Here is a 15,387-nt window from a genome sequence, read left to right on the forward strand (position 1 = left end):
TGGCAACTGGGAGGCTGTGCCACTCCAGTGCCTCCCAGTCATAAATTCAGGAGTTATAATTTAGAAGATGATTGACACTCACGGACCTGCCCTGCTTACAAAGTTTACATGCAACAGTTGTTTATTTATATATTTATATATAAATAATGGGATGGGGGGAGGGGGGGGGGGGGAGTTTTCAATAAAAAAAGAAATCTTATGTTTCCAAGAATTGTTTTGTCTGCAAAAAAAAGTATTTTACTTTCTTTTTTTTCTTTTACATTTTGTTTAGATTTTTAAATGGTCTTAAAGAACCCGCGTAACCTTTTCAACTATACACACATTCGTATGCAAAGGAGAACAAATGCGTAATTGGTGACTCTGGTTGATGACCCCAAATCACACTACAACTCCGTTGCATTTAAAAAAAAAAAACGTAGCAAACGACCGAGTTTGCAAACTGTATTTTTAAAGCACCAGCGCGTCTTACCAAACGACTGGCATTTTGGGTTGATTCAACTGTGTATCAAAAACACGTTTGGTTTGTGTAAACGTAGATTTTTGGGAATGCAGGAATGCATTCTGTTTATCTTAGCTTTGGAGTGTTTTTATAACAGATTAATGGCGTAGGCTACTGTTGGTGACATCTCGCTGCTGAATCATCTAATTTAAGCATTTTATAATTTAAACCCCCTTTGTTTAAATTAAATGAAAGTCAATGACTTACACTATGCCAATTCCCTGGTTTTCTTTGAAAACATTTGATCAGTACCTATTAAAGCACCAATTTAATATATATTTTAGGTCAGTGTCTGCCTACAAACACACGGGCTGAAAACAGCCAAATAAACAAGCTTCGAGGTGAAGGGTAAACAATTACGTATCTTGACACTTTTGCAGGTCTGCAAATGATCGTATGCTAATTTTAAAAAAAATACTTGCCAGCTGTATTCTTGTGTGTGTGTGTGTGTGTGTGTGTGTGTGTGTGTGTGTGTGTGTGTGTGTGCGTGTGTGTGTGTGTGTTTTGTTAGACATGGTCAGAGTCCAACCCACAACTTCACAGCTTTGTTTAAAAAAAAAACAACAACTTTAAATAAAGGGGAGCTTTATGTTCAGACATAAACAAACAAACATGCGTCGTTTTATTCAGAGAATAATACACGTTTCCTATGACGGGAGACTATTGGCTAATAATTGATATTCAACTTATTTGTGGTATGTTTAAATCGTATAATATTACTAAGGGGAATTACGTGATGTAAATACAAATTGCACACTAATATTTGTGTGTGCTAATTGAAATGTATGGAAGGCAATTGGATTGTTGCAAAGGACAATGAGTCGGTTTTTAAGCATTTTCTCCGGCTCACCTGGCGATTCTAAAGTTTTATATTAAATAAGCTAATTTTGAATATTTTTATCTGAAAAAAAAAGATGTTAAACAAAGAAAGAAAAAACATCCTTCATCAAGCCAGTGAGGTTCGTGTGAATCAGTGATAAAGTGTTGTTTTGTAGGGGGTGTTTAGACACTCACTGCCAAAGAGGAAACGTGTTGCCAATACAGACCGACGCAGCAATAAAACATTTAACTTTCGTGTTTAAACTCTAGTCTAAACCAATTATATTCTACTGAGGGTGAAAAAACAGAAACGCATCGTGTTCTACTGAGAGCTGCGTCAATGTGATACTGTGAATGAGAATGTAGTCTACTATAGATACACTTGATAATGAAGGTAAAATGTATAAACTCCGAACATATACAAACCCCACTGGAATTTTTAGATTCAAACGGTGAAAACAACTGGTACCGGTCGCTTCTTTGTCGTGCCCCCCCCCCCCCCCTCACACACACACACACCGACTCCCCCCCCCCCCCCCCCCCAATTGCCCCCTCCACCGCGTTTCGAAACAGGAATGTCGAAAGCAAACAAATGGACATGAAATTCGATAAAGGGGCCTTTCTCTTACAGTATGGATTAACCTCCCCTGTTGATGCCCTCTCGATAGATTTATATTGTTTTTGAATTTGATACTTTGGCAACCGCCCAGCCCCCCCCCCCCCCCTTTTTGTAATCTGTACTCGGTACTAGTCTGTACAGAGACGAAACAAACAAAAAGAAAAGAAAGGCTCGCATGCAGAATGGAAGCTCGCATTTTAAACCATCATATCGCTAAAAATACAAAAACATGCTTTTGTTATTTCAAATAACACATATTTTAATAACTATCTCAAATTTCGATCAGCTGTTTCTCAGACTGGATGTCATGCAAGCAGGGTGGTTCGATATTACATGATTCAAGTAGGAGGCCTCAAAAGTGAATTGAACACGCGTAGATGTTTATATAAAAAATACACTAACCACATCTCGATTCACTCAAGACAGACTGTGACAGGTAGTGTGTAAAATCATTTAAAATGTATTTTGTTTGCTTTATGCTTGAGATAGACTGTTGCTTGACATCTAGAATTGATCATACATCGCACAGTACATCAATGATCAACAGCAATACAGCAATTGCCAGGTCAACAAAAATGTGCCCATTAAACCTTCACACAAACGCCCTGTGCGGACACAATAGTTATGTGGTTATCCCAACGAGTGTGTGTGTTTTTTTAACCGTGACATGTATTGTCCCCATTCATACACCGTGGTGGATGTTAATTTTTACAGTGTGCATGGAACGATGCGCGGTACTTTTTGGCACGAGGGGTGTGTAGGAAGTTACCTCCTTGTTATCAGTGTTGGCTATAGATAACATGAAAGGTCTACTGTAATACGTGTAAGAACAAAACACACATCTTATGCAACAGATTTTAAACAAGTCGTTATACACTGTAATGCATGTAGTGACACTTTTTATTTGTCCATCCAAGTGCAGTCTAATTAAAATAGACTCTTAGATGCGTTCAAAGCACTTGCGCAAGATTCGTTCTTTAAACGTTTGGCGCTACCGTGTAAAGAATGCTTGTTTCGTTGTCAGGAGTGTGGGATATAAGTTATAGACATTGCTGGTGTGGCGGTTTTCTTTACACGTCCCCTATACTTCTCTGTCCATCTTACAACGGCAGTGCCGAAACATCTGTCCTGTATTGTGGCTGAGATACAAGTCTGTAACATTGCATGAATTGATGGTGATTGTGAATGTCGTTCAAAAGGAAGCGCGTTCCACAAACAAATACGAGAAATATACACTGGCAATGAAATTCACACAACTAGCTTCTTTCTTAGATTCTCCTAGTATTGCAAATTTACAATACAATTGAGTTGTATGTATTTATATAAACTCAATTTGAGTTTACTGTGTTTTTCTTTCAAGAATCGTGTCATTTTTCAGAATGCTGGTGTACCTCATGACATGGTCAGAATTCGATTCTTTTTGCACACTGTGACTTGCATACAGCGTGCTCGTGCTGTCTTGACTGTGCTAACCCCGAAGTTGCAGAACATTTTCCCAGCAGAGCACGCCTAACGCACATTGTACTGCAGCATGCATGTGTGAGAGCACAATGGCTGGATGGAGTTTATTCGTACAGGTGTGGAATCAAACAAATTCGCTTGTTTTACAAACCCCATTCACCCGTCAAATATGAGTTGCTGAAGATACAATACTATCCAGACCAATCTCTCTGGAAGTGTACTGAAGCTGTAACAATAAGGGTTATTAAATGGACTGCATTATGGTAATAATGGGGGTTTAACAAGAACATACATGAAAACACAAACCAGGGGCAGTATTCATAGACACGGAGCAATTTTCTATACACCAAAATGAGCATATTCTCTTTGGAAGATAATGTATGTTCAAAACTATATAGTATAAACAGTTGTTAGCTCTCGCTCTCTCTCTCTCTCTCTCTCTCTCTCTCTCCCTCTCTCTCTCTCTCTCCTCTCTCTCTCTCTCTCTCTCTCTCTCTCTCTCTCTCTCGAATCTGCAACAGGGCCCATATAGTATTTCATTTCACCCTAATCCCACCCAGTCCTATATTGGGGAGGGGGTAGGGGGTAGGGGGTAGGGGGTAGGTGGGGGGTCGGACAGACACAGTCCCTTATGGGGTATTCGGGCCACGTTATCAAAAATAAAATGTAACCCTAATTATATGAATCACGAATCGTAATATTAATGACCTAACATTGTAGGCCTAGATGTTAAAAACAATACAAATCCTATGTGAAAAAATCCTACACATGGTATCGTGACCCGAACCCACAAAAACCCTAAAGGCTACTTCAGTCTAACGATGGATAGTTTAGATTTTGCAATGATTAAAGACAACATAGTTTTTGGAAAAAAAAAAATGAACGGCGTTATAAATCCTAATATAAATGACATGATTTAGAAAGCCTAACAGCTTTTTTTAGTCAGTAAATCACATGTGCATTTTTTTAAAGGTCAAAAGTGGTAAATCAAATATTAATCCGCCTCTTTTTTTTAAAGAAGATAACGTTAAAAGTGTACAATTGTGTATAAAACGTGTTACATATTTTTCTAAACGTGCACGCGTTTTAATTAAATTAAGGCATGCATTGTCCGAAAATCTTTAACCAAATGCTCAAGAATTAAAGTCTTATGCAATAGATTTTATACCCATTTTAGTATCGTGTTTATTTTGGTAACACTTTTTTTATATACATCTAAAGTATATTCTGAAACTGTTAAAAAAAAAAAACACGACAAATGTGTTTAGAATCTGTTCCATACGAGTTACTAATTCTTAAATGTGTATTTTTAATTGGGGTTAACCTGTAATGGAACTACATTGTCCGACTGTTCAGCATAAAGTCTAGCCATGAGACAGATCTCTGCATCGTGTACATAGAGATAGCCCTCTCCCCCTCCCTTTGGACTAGGCTATCGACCTTTGCTCCATAATTGGTTGGAGGGTATTTGGAGAGAAACACGCACAGCCTTTCCGTTCTCATGTAAATCGCCCAATCCCTGCTGGAAGACTGGGGGTTAATACACAATGCATTTAAAGGCACAGAATTAATAACATGCAATGTAAACACCCACGAGGATTCATAAACTTCATAAACGTCACTCTGTCACGCTTATAGCGTCTCAAACAATTCAAATAAACTACAAGATCGGTTGCAAAAGAGTGTGCTATGATTCCTAAAGTGATTGTTTTTATTTTAATTTTCTGGCGTGGTCAGCGCTGGTCGGGGATGGGGGATAGTAAAACGGATCAGTTGGCCAACGATCTTCATACAGTTCATAAGCTAATACAAAACGGAGCACTGTCTCAGAACGTAATTAAAATAAAGAATAGGATATATATATATATATATATATATATATATATATATATATATATATATATATATATATATATATATATATATATATATATATATATCCAGAGCCGGTATCAAGAGCCGGTATATCATGAATCATTTCATGTATTAGACTCCAAAACTCTACAAGAACTCCATGGAGGCCTAACCTGTTTTGATATATCTAAAAAATCAAATGAAAAAATCTTGACCTTTGACCTGCCTTTGATCTGATATTACAAATAAATGCAGAAGTTATTATTCTGTATTTTTTTGTTTGTTTTATTTATGTACAAAATATTTTATGCGAGATTGATGCCATCAAGATTTTTAATCACCCCGAATACAGTTTATTTTTTTTTAAATAATGTGTCACAATAAACATTTCTAGCCTGCGCAACAAGTCTTTATATATCCTAACTATATTCATTTTACACTTATTAATTGCTGTCTATCCATTTGGGAAGAAATCCAAAGTATTTCTAGGTCATCTGCTGGAAAGACAGAACTTCACAAATTGAATCTTCATTTTTCACTCATACCAGTGAAACGTTCATATACCCCTATCAATATTTATTTATGCTGTTTTCTTTTTTTTTTTTTAAGTATAAGTAATTACAAGGGCTCACATAAATATGTAGCATAAAGACAGATTATTCAATTCCTGTTTCGTGTTGACATATGTGGATTGTAAAGCTTTCGGCCACATTAAAGCTTCGAGAACATTTGACAACTCAACGTTCTTAAGAATGGCCCGCATTCTCGGATAATGCGAGGTATGTGTGATTAAATACAGCCAATGGTTTTTTCGCTTTGTTTTGTTTTTGGCCAAGATGAAAAATGATCATATCCCTCCCGGCTGGTGGTCTCACGTTTTCTCTGCCCCCCCCCCCCCCCCCCTTTTTTTTCCCCCCCTTTGAAATAGTGAGATTGGCGATATTTTTTTTTCACATCAGGGTCCATGCACACTATATGGGTAAAAAAAAAAAAAAAAAAAAACGCAAGCAGAGATCGATGCCAGCGGTAGTCAAAGGGGTTGAGAGGCTCAATCTATTTCGTTTAGTGTCAGAGTGTTAATGATAGATTAGAATGCAAAGGAGGGACACTGGGCAACAACAAGCTGTGAGAGAAAAAAAATGACCCAAGCATCCACCAGGCAGGGCTAGATGAATTTGGGGCGGTGGGTTAGGATTAGGTGTCTTTCTAGAGTGTTGCGCGGACAATAACCTTGCCCCCACGCCTCATTTTTAATGATTTTTAATTTAACATAATTAAACAATGGAGCACCATAGGTAACCAAAGACACAAAAAAAAACACCCAACACAGTGATCCACATTTAGGCCTGCTAAGCCATCCAATGCAAAGCATAGCACCATAGTGTGTGTGTGTGTGTGTGTGTGTGTGTGTGTGTGTGTGTGTGTGTGTGAGAGAGAGAGTGTGTGTGAGTGTGCAGGGTTGTGTGTGTGTGTGTGTGCAGGGTGTGTGTATGTGTGTGTGTGTGTGTGTGTGAGTGTGTGTGAGTGTGCAGGGTGTGTGTCCGTGCAGGGTGTATGTGTGTGTGTGTGTCTGTGTGTGTGTGTGTGTGTGTGTGCAGGGTGTGTGTCCGTGCAGGGTGTCTGTGTGTGTGTGTGTGTGTGTGTGTGTGTGTGTGTGTGAGTGTGCAGGGTGTGTGTCCGTGCAGGGTGTATGTGTGTGTGTGTGTGTGTGTGTGTGTGTGTGTGTGTGTGTGTGTGTGTGTGTGTGTGTGTGTCTGTGTGTGTGTGTGTGTGTGTGTGTGTGTGTGAGTGTGTGTCTGTGTGTCTGTGTGTGCACGTGTGTGTGCGCGTGTGTGTGTGCGTGCGTGTGTGTGTGTGCGTGTGTTTGTTTAGCATTAGAGGCCCTATAGTTGACTATTCTTATCGTAAGAGGTTCGTTTTAAAACGCATTTTAATAATATTCACTAAGTTTAAAGTTTGTTTTTCTTTTTTGTAAAAATGAAAACTAAACTATTAATATTTCAGAGAAACGTCAAAATTGCAGGAAGGGGCTCTTGAATGACCTCATAGCTCATTTTGTATTACTTGTATTGTAACGCTTGAAATGTTTTTGCCTACGATTGTAAGTCGCCCTGGATAAGGGCGTCTGCTAAGAAATAAATAATAATAATAATAATAATAATAATAATTTTAAACGTTATCTGTAACATTAATGTTGTGTTTTTTTATTTTTAATAATAATAATAATAATAATAATAATAATAATAATAATAATAATAATAATAATAATAATAATAATTTAGCGTCCTGGTGAATGATTCTTAAATATAATCCAACAAGTATAATAATTTAAAACAATAATATTTTAGGATAATCTCTGCGCAGTGCAACGCTCAGCCGAGTTTAGTGATGTACATCGACTCATGTTGTTACAATGTTTCTGTAGGCTATCAAGAGGTTGGGTAAACAAAAAACAAAACAGCTATCTGTTTCAACAAAACTATTTCACTTAATTACAATATAGGCTTATATAAATATATACATTTTGCGTTCTATATTCAGCAAGAACTTATTTCCATAATATAAAAACATAACTTGATGAACGAAATGGTTTTCTGGGGCATATATATTTAGGGTCCGCACCAACACAGAACCGGTCCGGGACAGTGTGAATGTGTGGAGGCTGCTGTTTTAACGTTAAAAGGAAATATGATCTATTATAGAAAAGCGTTGTCGTCCGATTTAAGCAGCTGTATAGTAGAAAAGAGACTTGCAAATGCATTATTTTAATTCTAATTGTGTTATAGTGAACATTACTTAACACTTAACGGACAGATTAACTTCTGCTCCATTCTAGGAATAGCTAACTAATGCAGTAATAATAACTAAATTACTTTTAAAGGTTCTGTATATGTGTTGTTTTCTAAAGCTATGTGTTTTGCAGTAATCGGTCTCTATATATAAATATTATCACTCAAACGGTGTGAATTCTGAAGTAACACAATCATTGTGAAATTGTATTTTCCTTGAAATGATTATGAAAAAAATAGTTTAACTTTTAACATTTTTGGTTTAAGGTCTCACTGCTGTAAAGGGCACACATTGTGTTAAAATGGCAACTGCGAAAGCGAACTGCAGCCAACACAAGCTGGGAGGTGATTTTGTTTAAAAACGTGAAGCACGATACATTTTTGTCTTTTTTTTTTAAACTAAACAAAAATAACTACCCCAGATGTTCTGCATAAATAAAATAAAAAAATAAAAATGTAACTGTACTTTTATTGAAGAACTTGTATTATGGGAGATTATGGGATTCATATATTATGCAAATTATGAACAATTTATACCGTTTTAGCGGTTAAACAAAACAATTTGGCGATAAATGCAAAACTAGCAATTAACCCCCTAACACGCGAGAAAATCCGAAATATTAACAGTGTCATGCTTAACAGATGTCTGTACCTCTGAGATTACAGGGGGGGGGGGGGGGGGGGGGGGGACGTATAGACTGCATTAAATATATAGAGATCTGATCATACTGTAATTAATGAATGTAGCCTGCACCGATATCCAACAATATGTCACTTGTACAAAATCAATATTATTATTATTATTATTATTATTATTATTATTATTATTATTATTATTATTATTATTATTATTATTATTATTATTATTATTATTACATTGTTTTAATTATTGTGTCCCTTCTGGTAATTATATTCTCACTTCTTTACGTAACATGTCTATCGCTGTTTATGTTTTAAACATGTTTATTCTCCCTAGTTAGATTCTAAAACGCGGTACTGCGATTGTTTTTCAAATATAATGTTGCTCGGGGCTGTTACGTTGAAATAGGGTTACTTGTTACAGCCTATATCAAATGTCCGCACGTGTTTTTTTTTTTTTTTATCTGGATGCCTTTGTGTCCAAATTAATTGCCCGCAATAATAATTACTACTAGCAGGACTTTTATCGATTGGTCTAGGTGGGGTGTATTTAAAAATCTGATAAATGCTGAGCTGTGACGCTGCTGTTCGAACGCCGCGTGGTGAAAAACCAAACCTTTTGTCCTTCTCTTGCCTTTCAGTATGCTAACGACCACTGTAAGGGACAGGCGTAGATGTATTTAAAACAGCTATAATTATAACGCTGTGCGCCCCAAATTATGAGTAGCAATGGAGTGTTCGTGTGAGGCACGTTTATTAATTTATTTATTTTTTAGCTGTCTGTAACAAAAGCGAAAGTACGGCTGAGAAGGAAGGATACCGAGACAACATGGCGACTTAGCTGTGGGATGTATAAGCACAGAGACTGTATACAATAATAATAATATGCATAATATGAATAATGGTAATATTATCAAGCTGGATAAAAAAAAGAGCAAGATTTAGACAGTAAGGGTGCGTTTAAACTGGAATATATTGCAAATGCCTCTCTCTCAAAACTTTTCAGAAACAAATCAGCACGTACCGGTACTGTATTTATTTCACATACTAGTTACAACGTCTGAAGGACCTGGACATTGCATCTAACATAAATAGTGTCATTTAGTAAATTAACCCCTTGCGGAAATAAACTTGAGAGAGGAGAAAGGAAAGATGCCAAGATCATTACTTCTTGGCAGTACAGAAAGATGGACCAATTATACGCTTTTCTAATACTTAATTATTGCGACATCAATAAACAATTTGCGTTCGTGTTTTAAATAGCATTTGGGGAAAATGGTAATGGTACTGGGCCGCTATATACTAACACTGTTACCAATAATAACCATACAAAAAAAAAACATAAAAACCATACAACCATTCTTTAAATGTATGACATTCATTGCAAAAAACAGCCTGCGGTATACCAACAATTCATACAAATGTGAGTCATCTATTACCTGACTGGAAGTGTACTGAAGCTGTAACAATAAGGGTTATTAAATGGACTGCATTATGGTAATAATGGGGGTTTAACAAGAACATACATGAAAACACAAACCAGGGGCAGTATTCATAGACACGGAGCAATTTTCTATACACCAAAATGAGCATATTCTCTTTGGAAGATAATGTATGTTCAAAACTATATAGTATAAACAGTTGTTAGCTCTCTCTCTCTCTCTCTCTCTCTCTCTCTCTCTCTCTCTCTCTCTCTCTCTCTCTCTATAATGGATTCTTGAAATAAGGTGTCTTTGAATTGTACTTATACTGTAATGCGGTTGTTTTGAATGTTGAGACGGCAAATACTATGCCTATCTCTTAAGTTCCAATGACAGAATTCTATTATTCAGTAGCATCAATTTATTGAGAGTGAGCTACTGAAAACAAAACGAAGGTTATGATTCTTATAAACGTTTTTACCGCGTCGTGCTATTACAAACAAAAGTGATAATACAGTACCACCTTTTTATTGTAACTTAGAAGAATATGAATATCCAAACTATGACTGCATGAACAGTTCAACCCGACCCCCCCCTCCCCCCCCCCTTCGACCCCCCCCCCCCCCCCCCCCCCCTCTCAACCCCCCGGGAGAAAAAATCTTACCTCCCCAGGGATATGTCACTTGTGCTTTTGTGCGTTATTAGATTAGTTTAAAATCCGTTGCATTAGAATGCGTTTGATACTTAAGCAGTTCTTTTTTCACAGTGATGTATTGTAAGTAATTTGAGATTGTTCTACGCCTACTCAAATATTGGGTGAGAAATACAGAGTATATATTACAATTACTCCACTCCAAGCTGATATACAGAAATAAATAAGGGTTTGAAAATGTATTATAGTTGATAATAATATACATCTCATTTCCGCTATGTATTATAGGTTTTTAAATTGCAAAAAAAAACAAGACACCCGACTAAAATAACTATTTTAAATATATTATGTAACAGATTTAGTTGTAAGAACATTAATGCGTGCAATTCAAAGATTTCTATTCTAGTGATTCAACGTCACAGCCCCCTGGAACCCTTTAACCGACAAAGAATCGCTAACAGTGTAGACTCAAAAACGCCCCGCACAGTGGCCGATCATTAAACTGGGAGGGAAGCTATGTAAAGGCGAAAGATGAATATGCATGCGGTGGTTATGAAAGAATGATAAATCCGACCAGCGGTCCCCGAGGAGTTTTGAGCAGAGATAGCAGCTGAAATGGGATTTATTGAAACGTTTGTCTTTCAGTCCACGTCGCAGCTGAATGGTCTGGGCCAGCGTGTGTCGAGAGGGAGGGAGGGAGGCAGGGAGGCAGGGAGGGGGTTAGTCTCCAAACACAGCTGCTAGAATGTGGAGTAAGAGTTCACAAAAGTTCAAACTTTTTAGGGGCGATAGCGAAGTGAACCGATATCCAACGTGGTGTCACCCCTGGGGGGGGGGGGTATCTCTAGTAAAACAGCTGAACTTTAAAACGCTGCAGCCTCATTCAAATGGACATTAACGGGGGGGGGGATACTGTCAGTACCTTGTCGTGTGATCTTGTTTGAACGCAATAGATAAACGGCACAAGTCTTTCTATGAGGTATTTGAATGATTATTAGCACACACACACACACACACACACACACACACATATATATATATATATGTATATATATATATTGCAAACACTGAAAGGATGATATATAGGGTCCTGCTGTGCATGGGTAAAATAACTTCTGCATGTTTCTGTGCATGCACTTATAGCGTTTAGCTAAAGCAGTAATATATATATATATATATATTTCAAGCTTGCTCATATATATATATATATATATATATATATATATATATATATATATATATATATATATATATATATATATAACATTGAAATAAATAAACAAAATTAATTCAAAAGTTGTGCATGCTGATGCGCTGGGGAGGCCAAATCAAGACTGATCCTCAGAGCCAGCATTGCATGATAATATAAATATACGTTTATATAAAGTAATGTTAATTACAATTAATACAGATTCAAAAATAGAAGTAAAAATGATGTCACAATATATAGAACACCATTACATCATGTAAGAATAAATCTTGGATTTGAATGTAAACAATAACAAGTAGTTGTCATGCCGTCAAAAACCTATAAATACCTCCAATGTTTGGATTCAAACACAGGCTCCCTTGAGAAAGATATGTACAACATATCAAAATGTTTGGCAGCTGGCTCTTTGAGCTAATATATATATATATATATATATATATATATATATATATATATATATATATATATATATATATATATATATATATATATAAAGTAAAATGAAACATCTCGTTAACAACAGTGCCCTGCAGGTACAACGCTATCTGCGATTATACATCAAGTTTAATGTATTCCACCGAACCTATACGATTGCAACCTGTATTTAAACGAGAACAGTCCACAGCGCAGAAACGCCTGGTGGGCGACTGCTGAATGAATAGCGGATGTCTCTCAGTATGGTACATAGGGGAATAGCTGATCAGAATCTGGTGCAGATCAGAAGGGAGCGCGTGCCTCGCGTGTCTTCAAAACGACAACAAGAAAACAATTGCTTGCAAACGCGTCGGGTGAAGCAAGAGGAAGTCTGCAGAAATCGGACATTCTGTCATATTGATCGGCAAGTCATTGGAGTCTTATTGTAAAAGGCGTTGTTGCTCTTACGCTATCCCTAATTTGGAATCGTGTGTAAACTGGGGGGAAATCGAGGACATCTGAAATGTCCTCAATAAGTGGTGACATTTATAAGCGTCAGTCGTCGCCGTCCTGTCCGTCCGACCGTCCCCTGCTGTCCCCACGCCTTCAAGACTAAACTGAATAATACGTGCATTTTGTGAGAAACATAATCCGGTAATTGTAACTCTACACCGGCAGAGGACGTTGACCGGGGGCCACGTTGATTTACCTACCACTATTTCCTTCCTGTCTGTTAATTATACTCAGAAGAACACCAGCATAATGTTTAACTAGTAGTTATGAGCCGGGTGGAAACTCGTGTTTCCTTCTATAAAGATGACCTGGTTTGGAGATAATAATAATCTGACACATGTTTATTTTATAAATTATGAAAAGAACACACACACAACCACATCTTCTGGCGAGTTGTGATTATAATCAGTGCAGAATAACCCTTAGATACCTTGCAGTGACACATCAAATGCTGCACATTGATTTACCCAGATCATAGTTTTTAAGAATGCCCCTCTCTCCCTCCCTCTGCAACTCAGTTGCATTAAAACTATAATACTTTCAATACCGAATGTAAAAAATGTTCAACAAACCAATAGGGTTTGTGCTAATATACAGCTCTGGGAAAAATTAAGAGACCACTGCAAAATTATCAGTTTCTCTGGTTTTACTATTTATAGGTATGTGTTTGGGTAAAATGAACATTTTTGTTTTATTCTATAAACTACTGACAACATTTCTCCCAAATTCCAAACAAAAATATTGTCATTTAGAGCATTTATTTGCAGAAAATGACAACTGGTCAAAATAACAAAAAAGATGCAGTGTTGTCAGACCTCGAATAATGCAAAGAAAATAAGTTCATATTCATTTTTAAACAACACAATACTAATGTTTTAACTTAGGAAGAGTTCAGAGATCAATATTTGGTGGAATAACCCTGATTTTCAAGCACAGCTTTCATGCGTCTTGGCATGCTCTCCACCAGTCTTTCACATTGATGTTGGGTGACTTTATGCCACTCCTGGAGCAAAAATTCAATCCTCAGAGTTGGGGAACATTGTCAGAGCAGACGGAAGCAAGTTTTCTTCCAGGACAACCTTGTACTTGGCTTGATTCATGCGTCCTTCACAAAGACAAATCTGCCCGATTCCAGCCTTGCTGAAGCACCCCCAGATGAGTCCAATTTTCAGCTTTGCCCAACACCTGGTCGTCTAATGGTTAGACGGAGACCTGGAGAGGCCTACAAGCCACAGTGTCTCGCACCCACTGTGAAATGTGGTGGAGGATCGGTGATGATCTGGGGGTGCTTCAGCAAGGCTGGAATCGGGCAGATTTGTCTTTGTGAAGGACGCATGAATCAAGCCAAGTACAAGGTTGTCCTGGAAGAAAACTTGCTTCCGTCTGCTCTGACAATGTTCCCCAACTCTGAGGATTGAATTTTTGCTCCAGGGGTGGCATAAAGTCACCCAACATCAATGTGAAAGACTGGTGGAGAGCATGCCAAGACGCATGAAAGCTGTGCTTGAAAATCAGGGTTATTCCACCAAATATTGATCTCTGAACTCTTCCTAAGTTAAAACGTTAGTATTGTGTTGTTTAAAAATGAATATGAACTTATTTTCTTTGCATTATTCGAGGTCTGACAACACTGCATCTTTTTTGTTATTTTGACCAGTTGTCATTTTCTGCAAATAAATGCTCTAAATGACAATATTTTTGTTTGGAATTTGGGAGAAATGTTGTCAGTAGTTTATAGAATAAAACAAAAATGTTCATTTTACCCAAACACATACCTATAAATAGTAAAACCAGAGAAACTGATAATTTTGCAGTGGTCTCTTAATTTTTTCCAGAGCTGTATATATATATATATATATATATATATATATATATATATATATATATATATATATATATATATATATATATATAGTAAAATAAAAAAAACACATACACCTAATAATCTCAAATGCAAATTAACGTTACAGTAGCCAATAGACGTTGCTGAAAAACATTGGATAGTAGCTCATAGTACAAATATTATTATTTATTTCTTAGCAGACTCCCTTATCCAGGGCGACTTACAATTGTTATAAGATATTACATTATTTGTTACATACAATTACACATTTATACAATGGGTTTTTACTGGAGCAATCTAAAGTACGTTGCTCAACGATATAGCAGCAGTGTCTCCCACCTGGGATTGAACCCACGACCCTCTGGTCAAGAGTCCAGAGCCCTGAGCCCTAACCACTACTCCACACTGCCATCGCTATAGCGGTTATCTTGTGTTTAAAGAGAAGACGATTTTCTATTCAGGGATCCCAAGATATTTAGTGAGCAAGTAGTCTGGCAACAAACTCCCCGTCCCCATCGTACTGTTTCCTAGAAACAGGCGAACATGCCGGGGGACCATTCTACTGGTGAGATGTCTGGCTCATTACAATATTTAGCTTATTTTTAAAGAGAAGGCGATTATCTATTCAGAGATACCAGGGTATTTAGTAAGTAA

This window comes from Acipenser ruthenus, chromosome 28, assembly GCF_902713425.1.
Source record: "Acipenser ruthenus chromosome 28, fAciRut3.2 maternal haplotype, whole genome shotgun sequence".
Classification (NCBI taxonomy): domain Eukaryota; kingdom Metazoa; phylum Chordata; class Actinopteri; order Acipenseriformes; family Acipenseridae; genus Acipenser; species Acipenser ruthenus.